Raw genomic sequence first — 24,003 nt, forward strand, 5'->3', positions numbered from 1 at the left:
GCTCAGTAATTGCTTCTATGGAGGCGCAGGAATTCCTGTGCTCCATCGACATTAAAGACGCCTACTTCCACGTTTCGGTCTTTCAAGCTCATCAGAGGTTCCTGCGTTTCTCGGTACGGGGAATCGTTTCCAGTTTTTCGCCATGCTGTTCGGCCTCGCAACAGCTCCCAGTGTTTTCACGAAGATCATGGCAGCTTTAATGGCCATCTTGAGGATCAGGGGCCTAGTGCTCATTCCGTACCTTGACGACATCCTCATCAAGACTCCTTCCAGACCCATGAGAGTTTGACCATCGTCCTCGACTCCCTGGCCCTGTTCGGGTGGTTAGTCAACAGAGAAAAGTCTTGCCTTGTTCCGACTAAGCGCCTGGTCTTCTAGGCAATGCTGTTCAACACCCCTCCAACAGGCGAGGGTTTTTTCCCTTCCCCATGACAGCACCGCAGACATGAGAGATGGTATCCGCCCCCAGGAACAGGAAACCTGTAGCAGAGATAAAAGAAGGGGGTGGCGCCTCTCTCCTCAGTTTGGTTTCCTGTTCCTGCAGGTGCCTGTGGCAGGTCTCGTACCTCCAGGGGGATCCCCCTCTGATGAAGTCCGGTCTGGAGGCTGAGGTCCGTATGGGGGGGAAGGCAGCTGGGCGCGGTGGCGCGCGCCTATAATCCCAGCAAGCGGTCAGTGCCAAGCTCATTCCCCCCGCTGGACTCCCCGGCGGCCGCTCCTGTCGGGAGGCTGGGCTGGGAGAAGGCGTGCCCATCACGACGCTGGCACCGACTGAATGGGGATGGCTTCTGGTCGCACTGGAAGTAACATCACATGCCGGGGAAAGCCGGTGTACTGGACACTTCCGGGAGGGAGCTAATCCAGGAGCAACGCACACTGCTCCTCCATTATAATGAAGGCGCGGCAGCAGCGGGATGGCGGCCACCGGCCATTCTAGGCTGAGCGTGGACCCCGCAACCGAAGTGCGCACCAGAGGAAGACCCGGAGGCTACCATAGTACCCGGGTTTGGGTGAGTGCCTTTGTAAGGCAAAAATGTGTGGACAATGATGCCCTCTGTCATGTGTTCTCTAGGCTGAGTGTGAATGCTCTCATCAGGTGTCAGTGGCTAGGCAGCTTAAGTCTAGGCTGTGTGTGACTGCAGTCATCAGGTGGTGGCCGCTAAGCAGCTTGAAGCTGGGCGGGGACCAGAATGGGAGACCAGCTGGAAATCGACAGGTCACGGATCATGATTAAAAAAAAAAAAAAAAAAGTCCAAGTGCAAGGAATAAAGCATGTGCGTTATGCAGAAAAACCCTCCCTAAAACATACCATAAGCGACTCTGTTGCTCGTGTATTAAGAAACATTGGCCGAAGAATCTCCATCCCTACTCCAGAATATAAAAACTATTATCCAGGAGGGAAAAAAAAAAAAAAAAAAAAGCAGCACACTGCGCTCAGCTCTGCCAAACCTACCTCAGCCCCACCCCCTACAGAGATTCAAACAGGTGAGGACTCAGAGGAAACGCTGGAGAGTTAGCCCTATGATGACTCAGACCTGGACTCCTCAGATGAGGAAGGAGGTCACCTTTATTTTCTATCCGAAGATATCGGAAAATTACTCAGACTGTCAGGTCTACCATGGGGATTGAAATGCCTAGGGAGCCGCAGACAGTACAGTATTTCATGTTTAGTAATTTAGAAAGGAAGAAATGCAAGGGTTCCTTCCCATGATAATCTACTAAATTTGGGGAAAAAAAAAAGGGGCCCAACAAAAAGATGTCCAGGCCACAAAGACTTAAATGTAAATACCCGTTTGATGAAAAATTATGGGGGAAAAAGCTCCTACACTGGATACTGCTATCACCAGTACTTCTAGAGGGATAGCCCTGCCATTTGAAGACATGGGTGCCTTAAAAGATCCCCTTGAAGGGGGGAAAAAAAAAAAAAGCTGATGCTTTTCTAAAATCTGCTTGTGAGGCACCAGCATGGTCATTTAAACCTGGGTTACCCACCACTTGTACAGCACATGCTATGGTCAAATGGTGAGAGAAAAACTCTATGAAGAAAAAAAAAAAAAAAATGCCCAAAGTAAGGCCTGGTAGAAGCAATACCTTCCCTACAGAAAGCGGCAGGATTCTTGGCAGATGCCACGGTTGACTCCGTCCTATGTGCTGCCGTGCATGCGCCCTTTCAAATTCGGATCGCAGAGCACTGTGGAAAAAAAAAAAGAAAATTGGGCCGCAGATTTCCAGTCGAAGGTCAAGCGCCGTGCAGTCCCATGTAAAGGACAATACCTCTTCAGGAAAGGCGTCATATGAAATTTTGGGGAGAGCAAAGAAAAAAAAAAAAAATTTCCCCCCCCCTTCCTCTTAGCTCCAAAATTCCGGTGGGGGGGACTTCGACACCAGTGGGCGGCATAACCCGCCTCAAACTGGATAACCAAGCTGTTATCGGAAGGTCTGTGCAGCTCCCTGCTGCAGTGAATAAAAATTACGCATGTGGCCAAAAAGAACCAGGTCTCGCTAGAGAAGGAGGCTCAGCACCTCATACAAAAGTAAATACTGATAAGAGTACCACACCACCAAATAGGAAAGGGATTCTACAGCACCCTGTTCCTCACGCCAGTTCATTAAGAACAATATTCAACATAAGAGCATTGAACAGATATATCCGTGCGGAGAGCTTCAAAATGGAAACTTTAAAATGGCGAGCACCCTAAAAGTGGTAGGGTTACTTGACCCGGGCTGCTACATGGCAGTAATAGATCTAACCAATGCTTACTACCATGTGCCAATATGGGTAGAACATCAGCAATACCTAAGGTTGGGAGTGGAGATTGCTCAGGTCCCCACTCGCCTTCAATATCAATGCCTTCCCTTTTGAGTTGTCATTGGCCCCTCGCATTTTCACAAAGATCATCTCAGAGATGACGTCCTTTGTGAGAAAAGAAAAATATACTGCTAGTAGCCTATTTGTACGATGTCGTCATCATGGGGAACAACAAGGAAATTGTGGAGAGGCAGTCACAAAAGTATTGGACATATTAACCAGGTTAGGCTGGATGGTAAACAAAAAAAAAAAAAATCATGTTCGTTCAAGTCCAGACACAAGAATTCCTAGAAATTCAATTAGAGTCAGTCAAACAACAATGTGTCCTCCCAGAGAGGAAGATTTGGACCATTCATCAAAAATGCAACAAATACAACCTGGTCAGGCCATATCGGTAAGAGGTGCAATGTCACTTCTAGGTCCCTTATCAGCGATAAACCCGGCGGTTCGGTGATCGCAAAGCCACACAAGAAAATTACAGTGGCAGATCTTGGCCAGGCAGGGAAAATACCTTTGCACTTTGAATCGGGAGATAATCTTGTCGCCACAAGTTCAGAACTTGTTAAAATGGTGGCTGAGCACCGAAAAACCTAAGCAGGGAAGTACCCTGTTCTGTTCAGAACCCGGTGGTGCTAACCACGGACACAAGTCCGTTAGGTTGTGGAGCACACCTAACGGACCGGATTCTACAGGGCCAATGGGAACCCTTCAATAAAGACAGCATCCTCCAGTTTGAAAGAACTGGCAGCTGTAAAGGGGGCATTTCTTTAGGAAAAGGAAGAAATCCAAGGCAAACATGTTGCAATTTTATCCGACAACAGTACGGCCATAGCCTACATAAACTGACAAGGGGGTACACGGTCAACATTTCTGATGGCAGAAGCCAAAAAAATTATTCATGTGGGCAGAAAACAATCTTCTGTCCCTGACGGGGACACATTTGAAAGGGACAGACAATCTTCTGGCCGACTTCTTAAGCCGGCATGTACAGTATTACACCAGGGGGAGTGGTCCCTAAATCTGGAGATATTTGGGAGAGTCTGTGCCGTCTGTGGCACACCAGAAGTGAATCTGTTTGCCACAAGAAGGAATCGGAAAGTAAACAGGTTCTACTCTCTAAAGCTAAGAGAGCACCCAGAAGGGGTGGATGCACTGCTACACTGCTGGGAATTTCGCCTAGCTTATGCATTTTCCCCGATTCTGTTAATTCCAATATTCCTGGAAAAGATTTGAGAAGACAAGGCTCGAGTAATCCTTATTGCGCCCTTCTGGCCAAAAGGGCATGGGTCACATGACTCATGCGCATGTCTATCTCGGACCCATGGATCCTCCCGGATATCATGAATCTACTTCATGGCACAGTACTACATCCTCAAGTGCACAGACTCCATCTCACCGCATGGAACTTGAGAGGGGATTCCTTTTAGCAAAGGGATCCTCAGGCCCTTGGTGACCACCCTGCTCGCTAGCAGGAAAAATTAACCTCAATCAAGTACCAAAAAATTTGGGAAAGGTTCCTGGAGTTCTCAGGCTGACAGTTATCCAAAATGAGCCAGGAAGTTCAATTAAGAGATCCTGGAATCCCTCCAAAAAGGGCTAGAAAGAGGGTTGTCCACAAGCATCCTAAAAGTGCAAGTATCTGCCCTGGGTACATTGACCAAAAACTTGCCGATTACCCTTGGGTCTATAGGTTCATTTGAGCCTCCTTCACAACCACACCCTCAAATTACTGACTAAGGTAGATCCCTGGGATCTAAATTTAGTATTAAATGCCCTAACATCTCCTCCTCCTTTTGAGCCTATTACTTCCACTTCGGTAAAGGCATTAACGTTGAAAACTGTACTCCTGGTGCCCTGACTTTAGCTCGACGTATCTGTGAGCTGCAAGTTATCTCTGTAAATCCCCCATACGCTACTTTTCTGGATGACAGCGTAATCATAACTGACCAAGCCTTCCTCCCAGAGGTCAGTTCCAAAATTCACAGGGACCAGGAAATAATTTTGCCCTTGTTTTATGCCAACCCAAAATCTCAGGAAGATCAAACCTTTCATTGCTCGGATGTCAGACGTTGCCTACTCCAATATATAGAGGTCGCAAAATTATGGCGATAGTCTTCTGCCCTTTTTTGTCTCCTTCCAGGGGACAAACAAGGTGAAAGGAGAAAAAAAAAAAAAAAAGGCTTCAAAATCAAACATTACACGATGGCTATGTATCGCTATTTCACTGTCTAACTCTTCCTCGGGTCAGACTCCCCCACTGGGTGTAACGGCTCACTCTAAAAGGGCCATAGCCACATCCTGGGCCGAAAGGGCAAATGCATCTGTAGAACAGATTTGCAAAGCAGCAGTATGGTCTTCACCATCCACTTTTTCCATCACTATAGGCTAGATCTAGGGCTCTGAATCTTGCCTTTGGGGAAAGGTGTTTTCTGCTGTTGTCCCACCCTAGGAGTCTCTGCTATCTTTCCTCTCATGTCTGCGGTGCTGTCATGGGGAAGGGAAAAAATGATAATTACTTACCGGTAATTTGATTTTCCAGAGCCATGACAGCACCGCATTGATTCTCGCCCTGTCTTGGTGAGGGTTGTGTGATGCACAAATATATGTGTATATATGAGAAAAATGTATATAGAAATATATAATATCTCAAAAGAAGGTGGTAAGAGTGACTTAATCAAATAACAATACATGTCAACTAATAAGGCGGTTACCTTGCATACTCTGAAACAAACTGAGGAGAGAGGCGCCGCCCCCTTCTTTTATCTCTGCTACAGGTTTCCTGTTCCTTGGGGCGGATACCTTCTCTCATGTGTGCGGTGCTGTCATGGCTCTGGAAAATCAAGTTACCGGTAAGTAATTATCATTTTTCTCAACGAAGAGAGATCAATCCTCCAGCAAGGGAGTTCGCTCTCTTCAAGGCCTGCGGCTTCCTTCCGTTCAGCAATGAAGGTCCTTGGCAGGATGGTAGCAGCCTCGGAAGCAATCCCCTTCGCACAATTCCACTCAAGACCACTTCAGCAGGCCATTCTTTCGCAGTGGAACAGGTCTGTCCTGTCGCTGGATCGTCCGCTTCGCCTCTCTCCCCGAGTCAAGCAGTCTCTCGACTGGTGGCTGTCATCTCCTCTCATCCACCCCAGGGTCGTTCCTTCCATCCTGTCCATTGGCAAGTAGTGACGGCGGACGCCAGCCTTCTCGGCTGGGGGGACGGTTTTTCGCCATTTAACGGTTCAGGGGCGTTGGTTGGCGCAGGAGTCCTCTACCATTCCACATCCTCAAGATAAGGGCCATCTTTCTGTCCTTCCGTGACTGAGAAAGACTTCTCAGGGTTCTACCAAGGTTCAGACGGACAATGCCACAGCGGTAGCATACGTCAATCACCAGGGAGGGACCTGGAGTTCCCTGGCGATGGCCGATTGTATCCAGGATCCTACTCTGGGCGGAGGCGACTGTTTCGGCAATATCCGCAGTGCATATTCACGGCGTGGACAACTGGGCTGCCGATTTTCTGATCTGCGAGGGACTCGCGGCAGAGTGGTCCCTGCATCAGGAGGTCTTTTGTCAGATTTGCCTTCGATGGGGAACTCCACATGTGGACCTCATGGCGTCCCAGCTGAACAGAAAGTTCCACATTTCATCTCCAGGTCCCGCGACCCTCTCTCGCTGGGCGCCGATGCTCTGGCCATTCCTTGGTCGCAATTTGTGCTTCCCTACCTGTTTCCTCCCCTTCCCCTTCTTTCCAGGCTGTTGAAGATCAAAGAGGAGGGGGCGCCGGTCATTCTGATCGCATCGGATTGGCCCAGAAGGTCTTGGTTCGCAGAGATCGTCAATCTTCTGGCGGACGCTCCCAGACAGGCCAGATCTTCTGTCACAAGGACCGATCTGCCACCAGAGTTCTTGGTCAATTTGACAGCATGGCTGTTGAAACTGTGTTTCTGAGAGCGTCCGGTTTCTCCGATCGGGTGACACGCACCATGATCCAGGTTAGGAAGCAGTCTTCCAGGGTCTATTATAGGACCAGGAAAGCCTATTTTCGCTGGCGTGAGTCCAATGACATTCCGTCGATGACTTTGTTGCTTACTTCCATTTTGGCTTTTGTCCAAGTGGGACTTGATGCTGGCCTTGCCCTTAGTTCTTTAAAGGGTCAGGTATCAGTCCTTTCCATCCTCTTTCAGAAGTCCTTAGCCTCCCATTCTCAAGTCCAAAACTTTCCTTCAAGGAGTGGCGCATGCTGCTCCTCCGTACCGGAATCCCATGGACCCCTAGGACCTCAGTCTTGTTCTGGAGGTCATGAGGGGTTCTCTCTTTGAACCTCTGAGAGGTTTCCCCGTCCGTACTGTCCTGGAAGGTGGCGTTTCTTGTGGCTGTCAACTCTTTTAGACGCGTCTGAGTTGGCAGCTCTTTCCTGTCGCCCCCCCTTCTTGGTTCTTCACCAGGATAAGGTGGTGTTGTGGCCTCCGCCTTTTTTCTTTCCCAAGATGGTATCCACTATTCACTTGAATGAAGATATTGTCCTCCCTTCTGTCCTGCTTCGACTCATTCTCTGGAGCATTCACTGAACAGGCTAGACCTGGTCAAGGCGGTGAGGATCTATCTGGCTAGGACCGCTTCCTTTAGGAAGACGGATCTCCTATTTGTCGTTCTAGATGGTGCGCGAATAAGCCTGCCAGCCTCCAAGGCTACGATTGCTCGCTGGATCAGAACTGCAATTTTGGAGGCTTACTGGGTTAAGAACAGAGTGCCTCCCTCTGGGATTAAGGTTCACTCTACCCGGGCAGTGGGCGCCTCCTGGGCAGTACACCATGGGGCATCTGCCCTACAACTTTGCAAAGCAGCAACCTGGTCTTCCATCCACATGTCAGCCAAATTTTACAAGGTTCATACCTACGCTTCGGTGGACGCCAGCCTAGGCAGAAGTATCTTGTAGGCAGCAGTGGTGAGTTCTCCGACCTGAATGGAGTATTCTGCTGTGTGTCCCCCCCCCCCCCCCCCCCGGGGACTGCTTTGGGACGTCCCATGGTTCCTGTGTCCCCCAATGAAGCGATAGAGAAAACCAGGATTTTTGATTACTTACCGTAAAATCTGTTTATCGGAGCCTTCATTGGGGGACACAGCACCCTCCCATGTTTTGCAACTCTTGTTCGTTCTTCTGTGTGCTATTGTTACAGTTCGAGTTGTCTGTCTGTTCTTTCTATCTTGTTGCTTCTCCTGCTTTCTCACTAACTGATTAACTTAGTGCCATTTGGGGTGTATACTGCAGAGGAGGAGCTATCTTTTTTAATGTGCATCGTGTCAGCCTCCTAGTGGCGGCAGCAGCATACACCCATGGTTCCTGGGTCCCCAATGAAGGCTCCGAGAAAGATTTTACAGTAAGCAACCAAAAATCCTGTTATTCTGGGAAGGTGCCAATATCCATAAAGGTTTCCAGGCTATTATCTCACAGCTGTTTGCTTAGCCTTTATTGGCTAGTTTACAGGGGGACCTGAGAAAAAAAAATTGACATGGGGTCCCCCTATAAAATCTAACCAGCAAAGACTAGACACAGCTGTGGGCTGATATTAATAGCCTAATAAGGGGCCATGGATATTGGCCTCCTCTTACACCTAAAAACATCAGCCTTCAGTTGCCCCAGAAATGGTGCTTCATTAGAATACGCCAAATCTGACGTTTAGCCTTGCTCTTCCCATTTTCCCTGGTGCGTTGGCAAGTGGGGTAATGGTATTGGGGTTCATGTCATCTTTGTATTGGCAGCTGACATGACTGCCAGGTTAGTAAGTTTTTCAAAAATGTTTGTTTAGCTCAAAAAGGCATTCATTGCTGTACAAAAATGTACCAGTGTCTTTGCTGCCAAGAGATACAAAAATCTTGCAGAAATTTCTGCAAGCAAATATCCTGATATATGCATATACTCTTAGAATTTCTGAAGCTGAGAAACTAAGTTCTTCAGAGTCTTGCACCCTTAAATCTTTATTCACACATTGTGTTTTTGATGTTTTTTTTTTTCCCCCGCATTCAAAACCTTCTCTCTTGGCAGTAAGAAACCTTCTTCAAAAAAATGTTTTGCTTAGATTTGATTGCGTTTTTCCCTGTTTTTTTTTCATGATACATTTGTCTTCCTGTGCTTGCTGATAAAGTTTAGTGCATTAAAAAAAAATCTGATTCTCTCTCCTTGCTCTAGCTTTGGCACCAAAAATGCAGCAAAAACTAATTTTTAGTTAATTACAGGCAATTTTGAACACTAGGTGCAACATTTTATGTGTCTTGTGCTTTTCTATACCAAACATAAATGTATGTCTGTCGATAGTGCTCTAAAAAGTATTCATACCCTGTGAACTTTTCCTAATTTCTTAACGTTACAGCAACAAACACAAATGTATTTTGGGGGGATTTTGTGTGATATACCAGCACAAAGTAGCAAGTTTTTGTGACGTGTAAAGGAAATGATACATAGTTTTCTAAATATTTAAAAAATGTAGATCTAAAAATTGCGATGTTCATTTGTATTCAGTCAGTTCTTTGTAGGACCATCTTTTGCTGCTATTGCTGCTGCAAATCTTTTTGGGTAGGTCTCTACCAGCTGTGCACAGCTGAAATTTTAGCTTATTCTTTGCAAACTAGTTCTAGCTCGGTGAGATCGGATGGAGGCATCTGTGAAGAACAATTTTCAAGCCTTGCCACAGATTCTCAGTGGGCTTTAAGGTTTGGATTGTGACTGCCATTCAAACGCATAACTGTCAGGGCTCTGATATTTGTCAGGACTTTCTTAATCCCACAAATCCCTGATAATCACAGGCCGGGAAGGTCATGAGTACCACCCGCTGTGATTCTTGATCAGCTCTCTGATGCCCCCAATCGTCCGAACAATTACACGATTGGCCGACGATCAACGGAGGAGGCTGCAGCCTGTTCGCACCAATAGACCGGCTTTCATTCCAATACATGAAATGTGTGTACACACCCCGGTATGGTCACAGCTAACTCTCAGATGCCCCCAGACTACTCGCCGCCAAAACTAATCTGATTCGTTGGATTAGACACCATTAAACGATAACTACTACTTTGAGGTGTAGTTTACAGAACAGAACTATTAAATTTTATATTTAATCCAAAGGGAGGCAGTGTTTGTGAAAAATATACAAAGTACTTTACAAGGGGGACAAAACAACATGGCATAAACAGTTACATAAAATAACAGGGATTAACAGGAGACTTAGACCAATTGCAGAGACTATTCAGTTTAGCCAAAGGAGAGCGCTTTGATTGGTTTGTCGATAAACTGGGTCCCTACATACATGAAATGTAACTCTCTGTACAAATACTGATAATTGGGATTGCTCTTTTATTAAACGCGGAGTCCCACCCACACTCCCCTCTAGGATGACCTCACAAAATCCAGGTTGTGGGCTGGACTGAGCCTTTCATAATTTTAGGAAATCCCAATTTATGTAATAACTCCTCATAGAGCCATCACCAAAGGTTGAGTTCTCCCGGAGCCATACTGTCTGCTGATTTTATTGTAGGTGCAGTGACTATACCTATTTGAAAAGGGTGTGAGATGTTCTTTGATCCACCTTAATCTTAATTGAGTGGGGGGGGGAGTATTTAGTCAGCCACCAATTGTGCAAGTCCTCCCACTTAAAAAGATGAGAGGCCGGGGGCATGGCTATGCTGCGGTGAGAGGACGCACGCTGTAGGAGCTCCCATTAATCCTGTGAATATCCTGCGCTTACCGCCTGTATTGAGCACAGGACCTGGCAGCGCTTGGTGCCCGCCGGTGTCGGGACCCCCCCTGGAGCTCAGAGGAGAGACGCTGGACGGCTCCGGTGGGCGGGAGCCCTGGAAGATGGGGGTAGACACCGGGGCCTGTGGGGAGCGGCGGCCATCTTGGATGCGCACTCTATCAGAGGGAGCGCGACGTCCAGTCTCCAGCGTTGCGGGGGCAGCGTCTCATATCCTGCAGGATTCAAGAGGAGTGCGGTGAGTGCCCTGGAAAATGGGCCTTCCATGATTCCCTCTTCTGGGAACTGAACTGCTGGCCTGCTAGTGTCACTATACTGCTCCCCCTCCCATTACTGCTGTCTGTGAGGGTGGAAGTTCCTCCCCCTAACCCCCCCGCCCCCCCGCCGTAGGAGCTTTGGTGACATTCTGCCTTTATCCATACGGATTCTTCTCCCAGGCTGCAATTAATAAGGGTGGCCCCTACTGTGCATATATAACTATAACGGGAAGACTTCTGGATTGTATAACTTCAGCTATACCGGGTATTTCACGACTCCCAATCATGAACCGATCTAAAGGATCGACGGCAGCAGAAAAATTGAAGGAGTTTGTCAGACCCGACCCTTCTGAGAGTGCACGTACCCTACGAAATGCCCCCTCGCAATCTCAGAGTAAAAACCGTCCCTCAGGGAATGGAGAGGAAATTGAACAGGAGGAAATGACCCTTAAACAGGCGTCTGAGCAGCTGATGCAAGCTATCTCCCTCACTAGGACATCCCTGACAGAAAATTGAGGATGTCTACACTGAGGTGGGGAGACTCCGTCACGACATGCAGGCCATGAGAGGGCGCATCACGGAGGTGGAGGCGAGAGTGTCCCAGGTGGAAGACACCATTACGACAATGGAGGCTAAGTTAACTAAAGTAACGGGATCTACGAATGCCTGTAGGCAAAAGGCAGACGACGTAGAAAACAGAATGCGGCAAAATAATATCCTTGTCATCGGTCTGCCTGAGCGCTCTGAAGGTCAACACCCTGAGCAATTCTTAGAAAGCTGGCTTAAGACCTCTCTGGGAGATGAATTCTCCTCGGTATTTGCCGTTGAGAGAGCCCACAGGGTCCCCACCAAGCCTTTACCTCCGGGAGCCCCATCTAGACCCTTCCTGGCACGTCTCCTCAACTGTAAAGATAGAGACACCATTCTACACCTTGCACGACAAAAGAGCCCCATCAAGTTCAACGACGCTGTGATCTCAATCTTCCCGGACTTCTCCATGGAACTCCAGAAGCAGCGTGTGCAATTTATCGACATCAAGAAGCGGCTCAGGGAAAAGAACATTGTATATTCCATGATTTATCCAGCTCGGCTTCGGGTCATCCACGGGGGTTCCTCCGTGTTTTTCACGGATCCGGCTGAGGCTACCGAGTGGCTGTGGTCCCATAGAGGATCTCCTGCAAAGGAATCCTAGAGTGTATACTTTCATCTGGATCCTTTTACTGCAGGCCTGCTTGGAGCTCTCCTGGCGGGCACCCAGATATCTACAATACCGGACACTATGTTTAGTGATGGTATCCCCTTGTTTGTTTTTCGATAGAGGAGCGGGACTTTGCTCCTATGTTACTAAGTTTATATTCTGTTTTCTTTTCAAAAGCTTTAATTTTAGCTTAAGTGTTATTTAGGTAAAAGTTGCAGCCAATGGAAGTTTTGCTGTTTGTGTGGTGTCTCTAAGTTCTACATAGGCGCCGATGCGCAACATATCCAGATAAGTGGAGATGGGTACTGATTTAATATGCATGACATGAAATGTGAGAGGTATCAAGACCCCTGAAAGAACGTTAGTTTTTTCACAAATCAGGCACTATCGCCCTCATGTTGTGGCTCTGGTCGAGATGCACTTGACCAGAGATACGGCTCGGACTGTACAGAAACCGTGGGTTCAGTGGTCTATACACGCATTTCACACCAGCTACTCTAGAGGGGTCTCATTACTAATACACAAAGACGTTAGATGGGAGGCCCGGAGAGACTCGGAGGGGCGCTTCATATTTGTGTATGCACTGATTAACTCTAGGAAGTATGGCATTCTGTGTGTTTATAATCCCCCTCCAGCTGGTACGTCAATTCTGCAGAAAGCATTGAGTTTTGCTTTGAATTACCCAGACGTGGATGTCATTTGAATGGGAGACTTCAATTTGGTGATGAATAATTGCCTAGACAGATTGAGACTGGATGGTGGGACACAGGGTGGGACACTGTCGGCAGTCACATCCAAATTATCACAGTTTATAGAGGGTAGTGGATGGTTAGACCTATGGAGAACACGTCACCCAGAAACAAGGGAGTATACGTGCCATTCCTCCACTAGACGTTCCTTATCCTGTATAGATTACATTTTTGGTCTGGGACTATGGGTGGATAGTATTGAACATGGAAGCAGAGGGATTTCAGATCATAGCCCAATCATCCTCAAACTCAGGTATGGCCCGCCAAGTGATAGGATAACATGGAAATTAAATCCTTTCTGGCTGAAATTGATTAGGTCACCTGACAGAGCAATTGACCAGTTACATGTTTTCGTGTCCTCGAACCCTGGAATGTTAATTTATTTTGGGACGCCCTTAAGGCGAACTTGAGGGGCTGCCTATCTTCCACGTTCTCCTACATCAAACGGGTGACATCGGGGGAGGATGACAAAATAGAGCAACGATTGAAAGAGTCAGAGGCCGCTGAAGTATCTGATCAAACTAGTGGTAATAGAGTGGAGTGGTTGACGGCCCAAAGATTATATGCTCAACATATAGACTCCAAGTCCAAACGTAAATTCTTTACTCGCCAATCCTACTTTGAACTAGGGAACCAGTCTAGTAAATTTCTGGCCTATTTGGTGCGGCAGCACAATACAACTAACACAATATTACAGATCCGCAGCTCGGTGCAGTGGTATCCTCGACGGAAGAAATAATGGGATGTTTCCATGATTATTATAGCTCACTGTACAGTTCGAAAAGCGACATTGGTAGCCAGGGGTGTCTAGACTATCAGATACATTTCCCACACTAAGTGCTTCTCAGCGAGCCTTTATGGACGCTGAGTTCACTCTGGAAGAGAGAGAAGATGCCATGAGGGATATGGCCTCTGGGAAAGCCCCTGGGCCGGATGGGTTTCCTATTGAGCTGTACAGGAAATATCGAGAGATTTTAGCACCACTTTTGTTGTCGGTGTTCCGTGGGATTTGGGGGGGGGGGCATGCCGGAGTCCTTCTATGAAGCTAATATAATAGTACTTAAGAAAGAAGGGAAGGACCCTCTGGACTGTGGATCTTATCGCCCCATATCTTTAGTAAATGTGGATTACAAAATTTTTACGAAGATCTTGGCAACTAGGCTAAACTCAATTATTTTGGAACTTGTACATCCTGACCAGACTGGCTTTATGCCTGGGAAAAACACCTCCATTAATATTAGACGGGTTCAATCGGTGGTTCAATACAGCTCCCTGGTACCGGACAATAGGTGGGCATTGGCATCGTTGGATGCGGCCAAGGCTTTTGACTCCCTTGAGTGGCCTTTCCTCCACACATGCTTGCAGAAATACGGTTTTGGAGATAGATTTTTAAAATGGGTTAGTACGTTATATATGAAACCTAAAGCCTGTGTCATTGTAAATAGCTCCGTTTCCAAGTCCTTTTCTTTGCACAGGGGGACTCGTCAGGGGTGCTTCCTTTCCCCAACCCTCTTTGCTCTTGCAAAAGAGGCTTTGGCAATTCGCATGAGAACTTCTAATATTATGGGTATAGAGATGGCAGATCCGGTAGACACCATAGGTCTACGCCGACGATATGATCATATTTATGGATAGAGCGGAGGAGACATTGACGGGGGTGATTGCCACTATAAATGAATTCAGTAGATATTCCGGCCTGTATATAAACTGGGAGAAGTCTGCTCTGATGCCTCTTTCTCATGCTCCGATGCAGAGACTTGGGACTCTCTCCCCGTTGCCTATTGTATCACATTTTAAATATCCGGGTGTTCATATTTCTCAATCTAGCACACTAGATCTGCAACTTAATGTATATCCGTTACTAGAGATGGTTAAGGTTAAATTTACAATTTGGAGCAAACTCCCGCTGTCTGTGGCTGGAAGCATTAATCTAATTAAAATGATACTACTCCCTAAGATCAGTTATTTTCTCCAACATAGTGCTGTGGTAGTGCCTAAATCTTAGAATCATAGAATCGTAGAGTTGGAAGGGACCTCCTGGGCCATCTGGTCCAACCCCCTGCTCAAAGCAGGATTCGCTAAATCATCCCAGTTAATGTCTGTCCAGCCTCTGTTTGAAGACTTCCATTGAAGGAGAACTCACCACTTCTCGTGGCAGCCTGTTCCACTCATTGATCACTCTAACTGTCAAAAAGTTTTTTCTAATATCTAATCTGTGTCTCCTCTCATTCAGCTTCATCCCATTGCTTCTAGTCTTTCCTTGTGCAAATGAGAATAAAGTTGATCCTTCTACAATGTGACAGCCCTTTAGATATTTGTACACAGCTATTAAGTCTCCTCTCAGTCTTCTCTTTTGCAAACTAAACATTCCCAAATCCTGCAACCTTTCCTCATAAGACAGGGTTTGCAGACCGGTCACCATTCTGGTCGCTCTTTTCTGAACTTGCTCCAGTTTGTTGTCTTTTTTTAAAATGTGGTGCCCAAAATTGGACACAATATTCCAGATGAGGTCTGACCAAAGAGGAGTAGAGGGAAATAATGACTTCACGTGATCTAGACTGTATGCTTCTGTTAATACATCCTAGAATTGCATTTGCCTTTTTTGCTGCTGCATCACACTGTTGACTCATATTCAGTCTGTGATCTATTAGTATGCCCAAGTCTTTTTCACATGTGCTGTCACTTAGCCCTATTCCTCCCATTCTATATATGCTTTTTTCATTTTTATTGTCCAGATGTAGTACTTTGCATTTCTCCCTGTTAAAAACCATTCTGTTAGTTGCTGCCCACTTCTCCAGTTTATTTAAATCTTTTTGAATCCTCTCTCTCTCTTCTCTAGTATTAGCTATCCCTCCTAGCTTTGTGTCATCAGCAAATTTAATCAGTTTACCCTCAATTCCTTCATCTAAATCGTTGATAAAGATGTTGAACAATACAGGGCCCAGGACAGAGCCCTGTGGTACCCCACTTGAGACATTCTTCCAACTGGATGTGCAGCCATTTACGACCACTCTTTGGGTCCGATCACTAAGCCAGTTATGAATCCACCTAACAGTTGCCTTGTCCATTCCATACTTAGTCATTTTTTCAATAAGGATTGTATGAGAGACTTTGTCAAATGCTTTGCTGAAGTCAAGATATACTATATCTACAGCATTTCCTTGATCCACCCAATCAGTAATACCATCATAGAAGGAAATTAAATTAGTCTGACATGACTTATTAGTTACAAACCCATGCTGACTCTGTTTAATCACTTCATTCTTATCCAGGTACTGACATACATGTTGTTTAATAATTTGTTCAAAGATCTTTCATGGTATAGAAGTCAGACTCACCGGCCTATAGTTGCCTGGGTCCACCTTCTTCCCCTTTTTGAAGATAGGAACAACATTTGCTCTTCTCCAGTCTTCTGGCACTTCTCCTGTTCTCCAAGAATTTTCAAAGATTATGGAGAGGGGTTCAAAAATTTCTTCTGCTATCTCCTTCAGTACTCTGGGGTGTAATTCATCTGGACCTGGAGACTTGAATACATTTAGGTTAGCTAAGTGTTTCCTCACTATCTTTCTGTTTATAGATATCCTGGATTCTTCTATTCCCTTAATAGGACAGTGAAGAACAGTTGATGTTACATTTCCTTTCTGAGAGAAAATAGATGCAAAATAGGAATTTAAAAGTTCAGCCTTCTCAACATCCTGTCTTACCATTTCATCATTTTCATCCTGTAAAAATCCTATAGCATCTTTGACTTTTCTTTTACTTTTGACATATCCCCAAAATCCTTTATTATTGCTTTTGACATCTCTTGCAAGCCTCAATTCATTTTCAGCTTTAGATAATCTGATTTGTGCCTTGCAGGTTCTGCAGACAGCATTATATTCTTCTTTAGATATGCCTCCTTCTTTCCATTTTATAAACATTTTTTGCTTCCTTTTTAGCATGTGCTTAAGTTCTGTGTTCATCCATCCTGGTTTCCTTAAATGCTTCCTATTCTTCCCTCTTTTCGGAATTGTTAACAACTGTGCTTTGAGAATTTCATTTTTCAAGATTTCCCATCCTTCCTGGACATTTTTGTCTTTAAGGATATCCAGCCATTGGATCCCTCCAATTCTCTTTCTGAATCCCTTAAAATCTGCCTTTCTGAAATCTAACCTTGACGTCTGAGTCTTCACAGGTCTTCCGCCTCTAGTTATCCAAAATTCTAAAATAGCATGGTCGCTACCTCCTAGGGTCCCAGCCACTTTTACCTCCTCAACCATTTCCTCCCTGTTTATAAGGATTAGATCCAAGGTAGCAGTTCCCCTTGTTTTCTCCTTTACCTTTTGGAAGATAAAGTTGTCAGCAAGAGAGGATAAGAATTTCCTTGACCTGTTAGTTTTGCCTGAGAGAGATTCCCAACAAATGTCTGGATAGTTGAAATCTCCCATGACAACTATGTCATATTTTTTGGAGAACTTGGCCATTTGATGCATAAAGAGTTCATCCATATCTTCAGCTTGCACAGGCGGCCTGTAGTAAATGCCTACAATGGTGTCCTTTCCATTGTTCTGTCCTTGTATTCTTACCCAAACAGTTTCCACAGAACTCCCAGTCTCTGAAGCTTCAATCTCTGTGCAGATATACGCATTTCTAACATACAATGCGACACCCCCTCCTCGTTTATCAAGTCTGTTTCTTGCAAATAAGTTGTATCCTTCTAGTCTTGTATTCCAATCATGTGTATTGTCCCACCAAGTTTCAGTGATTCCAATGACATCATATTTCTTTTCCTGTGTTAGTAGTTCCAATTCTCCTTGTTTGTTGCCCATGCTTTGTGCATTAGTATAGAAACATTTTAGTTTGTGATTGGTTTCTCTTTCTCCAATATTTTTTTTAATTAGATTATTTCGTCTTTGTTCTTCCTTTCCACTTCTAATAGCAGAGTTCTCAGTAGCATTTGTCAGGTGTATGGCTTTTTCTGGTCTTTTGCTTCCCTTCCCATGTTGTTCTAGTTTAAAGCTCTCCTTACAAGTGTAGCAAGGCGACTTCCAAATACCTGCTTTCCAGTCTTCGTAAGGTGCACCCCATCTCTAGCAAGTAGTCCATCGTATAAGTAGTTCACTCCGTGATCCAGAAATCCAAATTGTTGCTGACGGCACCATCGACGTAGCCAGTTGTTCACCTGCAGAATCTTATTCCACCTCCTTGTTCCATGGCCATACACTGGGAGGATGGAAGAGAAGACCACCTGCGCTCCCAGTTCTTTCACTTTCTTGCCTAAGTCTTCAAAGTCTCTGCAGATGGTTTCCAGGTCGTTTCTTGCAGTGTCATTTGTCCCCACATGTAGTAGCAGGAATGGGTAGTCATCTGTAGGTCTGAAGAGTCCTGATATCCTGTCAGACACATCTTTAATTTTTGCACCTGGAAGACAGCACATTTCTCTTGAAGTTATATCTTTTTCACTAATTTGAACTCCCAGATTACGTCTTTTATATGGGGGAAAACCAGGCCAAAACTTAAGCTATCCACCCTACAAAGGCCAAAAAAAGGATGGGGGGGGGGGTAGCGCTACCGGATTTTTTTCTATATTATCTGGTGGGACAGGCAAGAGCTATAAATAAGTGGATGCCTGGTAATTGTCTTCCTAATTCTGAGAGTCATCTGCTTCATGCCGCACGTGCTGATTGCCCGCTGGGGTTCTTGGAGATGGAAAAAGTAAAAGGTCCACGTCTGCTGCCCATGCTTCGTCTGACAAGACTAGTGTGGAGACAGATTAAGAGGGTGGTTGGATTTAGTGATATCATAGCTGAAATGCCCTTATGGAATAATAGTTATTTTCCGACATTGCTTGTCCACCCATCTGCCGAATTCTGGCCTCGGTACAATGTCTCTACGATAGGGGATATATATGAATGTAGGACACTATTATCTTTTGAACAACTGCAAGTTAAGTGCAATGTCCCGAGGTCACAATTCTTCCAATATTTGCAATTAAGATCAGCCTTTCAATCGCATATGAGAAATATCGGTATGAATAATACTATTTCCTCTCTACCCTTGATAGGCATTCTTAAATCACAGGGTCCCCAGGGTCTCATCTCCTCACTGTACACACACATGCTATTGGTGGGGACTGAATCTGCCATATGCCTGGTTAGGGGGAAATGGGAAAGACTCATCCCTGATACACAGGGAGAGGAGTGGGAGGAAATAATGGAGTCACCAACTAAGGTATCTCCGTCAATTAACAATAGAATGATACAACTTTATATCATAAACCAAGCATATTTGACTCCGACTCGACTTTTTAAGATGGGCCGTTTCCAATCTTCGGAGTGTTTGAGATGCCATGCATCCGATGTAGATTTTATTCACATGATTTGGCAATGTCCGATTATAGTACACTATTGGAAAGAGGTAACGTCATTATTAACCTCCCTGGCACAGATTCCTGTTCCCCTTGAGCCATTGGTTTGTCTATTTGGGGTGTGGGATGATGAGACATGGGGACATTATACGGGGATTTTCTTACGGGAGACATTGTTCATGGCACGAAGTGTTGGCACTGCGGTGGATGGGGGGTTCGGATCCCTCCCTTAGGACCTGGATAGAATTGGTGAACTCAATTATACCATATGAACGCACGCTCTACCAAAACAGAGGGTGCCCGGGCAAATTTGAGAAGATATGGGAGAGGTGGAACTCCTCTCACCTCACGTTGTAGGACGGAGATATCGTATAATAAAGAGCTAAACATATAGACATAGGCTGCAAATAGTTGTTTTGTAGTAGTAGTAATGTTTTAGAAGTTGGCAGGCTTTATTTAGATAAAAATACATAGACTAATGTAGGCAATTGACAGTATGTTTTATTCTATGCACAGTTGGTATACATACGTTGTTTGATGCTCTGTGATTTGTACAGTATGTGTGTTACATGATATTTTCATTGCTGTCAGTTTGCATATTGTATATCCTGCCTTTGGTTCAATAAACGAATTTAAAAAAAAATAAAAAACGAGAGGCCTGTTATTGACATCATAGGTAGACCACAACTATGAGAGTCAAAATGAGATGATAAATCCAGAAAATAACCTTGTCTGATTTGCAGGGCTGTGGAGTCGGTAAGCCAAACTTGCGACTCCGACTCCTCAATTTCCCTTACACCGACTCCAACTCCGACTCCACGACTCCGACTCCCACACATATTGCTTATATTTAAGTGAAAAATTTATTGTAGTACAATGTGAACCTCAGACATTTAATCATTTTTATGATCCAATAATCAAGATATTTATATAGAACAGAATATATATTGGTGTACTACCCGGTTTTCATTCTTTTTGGTACAGATACGATATGGATAGACAGATATGGATAAATGGATAGAGCAGATTTCTAATCTGCTTTTGCTATTGAAAACATTATCTATGAGCTCAAAAACCTTTCAGGTGATGCAGTTTTTTTAAAAAGATGATCAGCTTTTGCAGCTGAAAAACGTATCCTCAAAAAACACAGGAAAAACACTGTGTGTGAATGTAGCCTTAGATCAGGAATATAACAGCCATTTATAGGACATTTCATAACTTTCCCAAACTCCTATGAAAAAATATTCAGCACATCCTGCATTGAACTACTGTACCCAATTTATTATATATTTTAGGAGTCGGAGTCGGTCCATTTTATACCGACTCCAACTCCGACTCCACCAAAATGAGCACCGACTCCGACTCCACGACTCCGACTCCGACTCCACAGCCCTGCTGATTTGGCAAGATTTATTCTGCAAATTCTGGTGGAAAAGGTAAGTGTTTGTGACTTCTTTAAGATGCTCCTCTGTCCTCCGTTCATTACCTGTAGTAATAGCACCTGTTCGAACTTGTTATCAGTATAAAAGACACCTGTCCACAACCTCAAGCAGCCACACTCCAAACTCCACTATGGTGAATAAGAAAGAGCTGTCAAAGGACACCAGAAACAAAATTGTAGCCCTGCACCAGGCTGGAAAGACTGAATCTGCAATAGGCAAGCAGCTTGTGATAAAATGAACTGTGGGAGCAATAATAAGAAAATGGAAGACATACAAGACCAATGATAATCGCCCTCGATCTGGGGCTCCACGCAAGATCTCACCCCATGGGGTCAGAATGATCACTAGAACGGTGAGCAAAAATCCCAGAACCACACGGGGGACCTAGTAAATGACTTGCATAGAGCTGGACCATCGTAACAAAGGCTACCATCAGTAACACACTACGCCGCCAAGATGTGCCGTATGTTTGTCTTCACGGGTTTACTTTTTGTGTGCCCATACCCTAACAGATTTCCCTGCAGGATTACCGTGTATTTATCTCCATCCACTTTCCCATCAACTCTGACTAGCTTCCTATCCCTGCTGAAGAAAAGCATTCCCACAAGATGCTGCCACAAACATGTTGGTGATGGTCTTTTCAGGGTAATGTGCAGTGTTAGTTTTCAAACATTCATTGTGTTTTGCATTTTGCCCAAAAAGTTCTACTTTGGTCTCATTTGGCCACTGCAAACTGGACTTCATATAGCTTGCATTAAAGGGAACCTGTCAGCAGGATTGTACTGAGTAACCTACAGACACTGTCAAGTTGGCGCCGTTAAACTGATTAAAAGGATACGTTCGTTGATGAAATCTGTCTTGTGGTGGTGGTTTAATTTTTATTTCTCCTTCGCCTCTTTGGGGGGGACACAGATCATGGGTGTTATGCTGCTGCCACTAGGAGGCTGACACTAAACTAAAACAGTTAGCTCCTCCTCTGAAGTATACACCCTTATGCTGGCTCCAAGAGAGCCAGTTCTTGCATAGTGTCCGTCTGAGGCACACGGGTCTGGTCTTCAGACCAAAAAATCCTTTTTATTTTAATCTTAAAATTTTTTGATTTTTACTTTTTTCTTCGGATGAAGGGTCGACAGATCCTTTCAAGGCTCTGATCTCCCCGAACCAACAACATTTGGGAACGTGGAGTGTCGCCTCCATGTACCCCCTCCTGAGATGTGCGACGCTATGCCTAGGCTGATTTTTAGGGGCGACGGGTCCCTTAAAGGACACCGATCTCCCCGCACCATCAACAGATGAGCACAAGGAGTGTCGCCTCCATGTACCCTCTTCTGCAGCCAGGCCTAATGCCGGACAACAAGCCCTTTCCATCCTAGGGGATTGAACCCCTTGGATGTACAAATGCACTTTTCTGGAATCTGTGCAGCCCCCACTGCATCACCACTGTTAAAGCAGATGATGCAAGGAGGCGGACGGTCCCTCTCCACCTCCCTTTTAAAGGGAGGGTGGATTGAGGATTCCTCTTTGGACATTGCAGGGATAATCAGCAGCAACAGCAGAGGGAGTTTTTTATATTTCTGACCTGCTGGATAGAGCTACGTACTCTGCCATGCGGCGGCTTCTTTGGTAAGTGCCGGGTCTGGAGTGGCTGGAGGGCTCTGCGCAGCGGTCTGGGCGGCGCTAGTACCGGCGTATCGGCGTTTTTGCAGCAGGGGGGGGGTCTCCTTCCTGGTTCGGTGCCAGCTGTTTTTGCTGTCCGCAAAGCCCCGAACGCTAATGTGAATTGTCACGATTCCATTGCTGACACCGGTATGTCACAGACGGAGGGACGCGATGCACTGCCGACACACGGCTATCACCTGTACAGGGGGGCTTATCTTAATTATCCCAGCGCTGCCACAGTGTGATTAAAAAAAAAAAAGCAAGCTAGTCTTGTCCTAACAATTTATTTTGGATGTCCCACCACTGCTAACAAAATTTCACGAACTGCGGGGATTTATGTAGATCCCACTTTTCAGTTCCACTTTGGAACTTGCAGCTCTACGGCGCCCCCCTTACCCTAAGGTCCGTCAGAGAACTACACCTGTGATAATTTGTCGCTGCTTCAATGAGGTCTGGCCACCCGGCACGCTACTGCAAGGGAATTATAGAATGCTCTGGCCGCAGCCACCCAATTAGCTTATAAAATCCCTTTCCGTCAGTCAACAGTACCCGGGACCCAGACCACACTTCGCCGCCACCAGCTCCGGTTTTCTCTGATTTAATATATAAACTTAATAGAGGGGTTCAAAGCCAACCCAAATCAGTAGCGTAATTAACTTAGGCACGTAAATTCATTTTTAGAGCATGAAGACAGACTAATAGTTATTTATTCCCAAAAGACTGGCAGTGTTTACAGAGATAAAAAGATCTTACAAAGTTGAGACATTAGATATGTACAATGCAAATATAAAATAAACAGGTTTAAAAGCAGAAATCAACACTTATATTTTCTTAGATGGTCTTAGGCTAACCATGTGGGGAGAAGGCAGAGCCAAACGTCTCTACTCATCTGAGTTCCTTTTGGCATGGAATCTCCAGCTCAAATGACCACCCGACTGCATGAGTGTATAGTTCTGGGTCATGACATCACAAAAGGGGCTGTCTGGTGATGGTCCTCCCCCCTGCTCTTGGAGTTATAATCTGACTAAAAAACTTATGATACTCATATTCCACAGAGGGTACCTCGTATAGAGACGCACAAGGTATCATCTTATCCAGCGTGTCGCTATCCTTAATTCAAGACCAAACACAGACTAATTATTTTACACGGTTCAGTAGAAATCCATTTCTCTGGTCCTGTCGATACTAGGATTTAGCAAGAACCACTGTAGTGAAGCCTGATCGGTGCATGTTACCAATATGTAATTTTCATCTCTGTCGCGTATTGTTTCCGAGATCCGGCCTCTTTAATATTTCCCATACTTATCCAAGCACATGTTGCTTCAAACAAAAGAAACCCTTTCCTGGCTTTGTGTGTGAGCTGAGGGGAGGGAGAATCCTCACTGGGATCTCAAATTACACAGAGCTGCAAGCAGTGAAGTTACACTGGTATGTGTAAGATGTCGGGGGAGGAAGGGAGGTTGCAGGGGCTGACAGGCAAAAGTCTCATCTGTTGGGTAGAGAATGGAAGATTCTGGAATGTTCCGGAGAAGTCATCTCACATTATCATTACATGAACGAAGCCTTAGAGATTTGAAAGCGGGCTCTGCGTCCATAGTGGCTGTTAATTTGGAGAGAAGCTGGATCAGCTTATCTCTGATGCTACGGGAGGAAAGAGCAAATTTCTTCCTCAGCAAGGCTTAGACGTCCTTTTCGGCGTCAGCAACAAATCCGGGTTCGGTCCTTTCGCACCAATCCGGGCTGGTCCACTACCACTATCTCTTCAGGATCAGGGTGTTCCCCACGCAGGGACAAAGGATCCCAAGTC

The 24,003-nt window shown here is 45.4% G+C and overlaps 1 protein-coding gene across 7 annotated transcripts in view; it reads left to right on the plus strand.

Moving 5' to 3' along the window:
• The window catches only part of ADAD1 (adenosine deaminase domain containing 1), a 437,856-nt gene that overhangs the window by 21,333 nt on the left and 392,520 nt on the right, over window positions 1–24,003 (plus strand). The window lies entirely within an intron of this gene.

This window comes from Dendrobates tinctorius, unplaced genomic scaffold (assembly GCF_039654945.1).
Source record: "Dendrobates tinctorius isolate UK_male_01 unplaced genomic scaffold, ASM3965494v1 ptg000030l, whole genome shotgun sequence".
NCBI lineage: Eukaryota > Metazoa > Chordata > Amphibia > Anura > Dendrobatidae > Dendrobates > Dendrobates tinctorius.